This window comes from Camellia sinensis, chromosome 1 (genome assembly GCF_055761805.1).
Source record: "Camellia sinensis isolate YWXY chromosome 1, ASM5576180v1, whole genome shotgun sequence".
In the NCBI taxonomy this organism is placed as follows: Eukaryota; Viridiplantae; Streptophyta; class Magnoliopsida; order Ericales; family Theaceae; genus Camellia; species Camellia sinensis.
In genome coordinates, this window is record NC_138961.1 from 5,437,141 (window position 1) to 5,440,374 (window position 3,234).

Sequence of the window (3,234 nt, forward strand, 5' to 3'; positions counted from 1 at the left end):
ATGTTAACATTCACATTAATAGGAGTGTAAAATTGGCCCCCGTTCCGTGGCGGCGCGAAACCCGCCCGCGGCCCATGGGCGGCCCGGGGCGGGGCCGGTCCAGCTCGTTTACAATGTGAATATTCACATTGACATGTTAACATTTACATTGATAAGAGTATAAAATTGGCCCGCGGCCCATGGACGGCCAAAAGCCCACCCGCTGCCCGGGACGAGCCCGGGCCGGCCCGTTGACAATGTGAATATCACATTGACATATTAACATTCACATTGATAAGAGTGTAAAATTGGCCCGTAGCCCGTGGGCGGCCCAAAGCCCGACCGCAGCCCGAGGCGGGCTTGGCCTGACCCGTGACAATGTGAATATTCACATTGACATGTTAACATGCACATTGATAGGAGTATAAAATTAGTCCGCGCCCCGTGGCTGCCCGAAACCCGTCCACGGCCCGTAGGCGGCCTGGGGCGGGCCCAGCCCGGCCTGTTGACAATGTGAATATTTACATTGACATGTTAACATTCACATTGACAAGAGTGTACAATTGGCCCGTGACCTGTGGGCAGCCCGAAGCCCGACTTCGGGCCAGGGCGGGCCCGGCCCGTTGGCAATGTGAATATTCACATTGACATGTTAACATTCACATTGATAGGAGTGTAAAATTGGCTCGCAGCCCGTGGGCGACCCGAAGCCCGATCGCAGCCCGAGGCAGGCTTGGCCCGACCCGTGACAATGTGAATATTCACATTGACATGTTAACATTAACATTGATAGGAGTGTAAAACTTGTCCGCTGCCCGAAGCTCGCCCGCGGCCCGGGGTATGCCCGGACCCAAACCCGGGCCACCCCGGGCCGCCCACGGGCTTCGGGCCGCCCATGGGACGCGAGTCAATTTTACACTCTTATCAATGTGAATGTTAACATATCAATGTGAATATTCACATTGTCAATAGGCCGGGCTGGGCCCGCCTCGGGCGACTCACGGGCCGTGGGCGTGTTTCGGGCAGCCACGGGGCACAGGCTAATGTTACGCTCTTATCAATGTGAATGTTAACATGTTAATGTGAATATTCACGTTGTCAACGGGCCGGGCCCGCGTCGGCCCGGGGCTGGACTTCGGGCTGCCCACGGGTCACGGGCTAATTTTACACTCTTATCAATGTTAATATTAATATGTCAATGTGAATATTCACATTGTCAATGAGCCGGGCCGGGCCTGCCCTGGGCAACGGGCGGGCTTCGAGCCGCTCACGGGCCATGGGTCAATTTTACACTCCTATCAATGTGAATGTTAATATGTTAATGTGAATATTCACATTGTCAACGGGCCGGACCGGGCTCGCCCCGGGCAGCCCATGGGACGCGAGTCAATTTTACACTCTTATCAATGTGAATGCTAATATGTCAATGCGAATATTCACATTGTCAACAGGCCGAGTCGGGCCCGCCCCGGGCCGCCCACGGGCCGTGGGCTAGTTTCGGGCAGCCATGAGGCGCGGGCTAATTTTATACTCTTATCAATGTGAATGTTAACATGTCAATGTGAATATTTACATTATCAACGGGTCGGGCCGGGCCCGCCCAGGGCAGCCCACGAGCCGCAGGCGGGTTTGGGGCCGGCCACAGGCCGCGGGCTAATTTTACACTCCTATCAATGTGAATGTTAACATGTCAATGTGAATATTCACATTGTCAACGGGCCGGACCGGGCCCGGGCTTCGGGCTGCCCATGGGTCATGGGCCAATTTTACACTCTTGTCAATGTTAATGTTAATGTTAATATGTCAATGTGAATATTCATATTGTGAATGGGCTGGCCCGGGCCTGCCTCGGGCGACGGGCTGGTTTCGGGCCGCCCACGGGCCGCAGGCCAATTTTACACTCCTATCAATGTGAATGTTAACTTGTCAATGTGAATATTCATATTATCAACGAGCCGGGTCGGGCCTATTTTTTTGGCTTGTGGGCCGGCTTGGCCCGACTCGAATTTTTCCGGGCACCCACGAGGATTGACATGAGTCGGGCCCCTACACATTGACGATATAAACATTTATATTGACGGTGTGAACATTCACATTAAGGGTATTTTGGTAATTATGTCACCCATAGGACTTATTGAAACATAAGAAAATAATGTGAACTAAATGGAACATAAGTAGATGAAAAGGGTATTTTGGTCTTCTTATTTCAAATTGGACCTAATGGAATAGTCAAAAAGAATATGGGTTGGATGGAATAAAGCTCTTAGAAAATGGATTTATCAAAAAAGCTCCCTTTTTTTTTTAACCACTTAGTATCATGTATTTATAATTTTATTCCATAATCATTTTTCTTGATTTACATTAATTTCTTAGACTTTTATACCCTTATATTCAATATTGATATTTAACGTTGGGGGAGGAGAGAGAGCGAAATGACTAAGGCATAAGAAATTTCATATACAAATTAAATGATATTGATATTATTATTTTATATTATTACATAATGTGAATATATTTTTAATTGATAACACATTAAAAATAATGTGAACATTCTCTCTCATCTGATGTAAATATATTTTTAATATCATCTAATGTGAACATTCACATTCACGTCATCTGATGAGAATATTCACATTCACGTCATCTGATGAGAACATTCACGTCATCACGTACAATCATGTTTATATTCAAATGAAAGTTGAGGCTTGTGATTGTATAATTTGATGCAATACTGATATAAACCTTAACATCACCTTTACCACACGTCATCTAATATGAACATTCATGTCATTTGATGTGAACATTCATATTCACATCATCTAATGTGAACATTCTCGTCATCACATACAGTCAATATTTAGATGCATGAAAACTACCAAAACATAATGACAATCAATAAAAAATCATATTTAATTTTTTGTCGGTAATATATATCAACATTAAATAGTGATGTGTTTTTGGAGTGAAGTTATGGGGAATATGAATAGTCATGGGAACTTCCAAAACATAATGACAATCAACATTAAATATCAATATTAATGGGGGCAAGAGAGATTAAGGGTGTTTTGATTTTCTTATCTCAAATAGAATCTAATGGAGTAAAAAAGAATATGAGTTGGATGGAATAAAACTTTTATAAAGTAAACTTATCAAAAAAGGGCCCAAAAGAAAATTATAAATGAAATGTATATGAAATATAATTATTTTTTACACATTTTTTTCTCTTTTTAAATTCTTACATAAATTAATAAACCA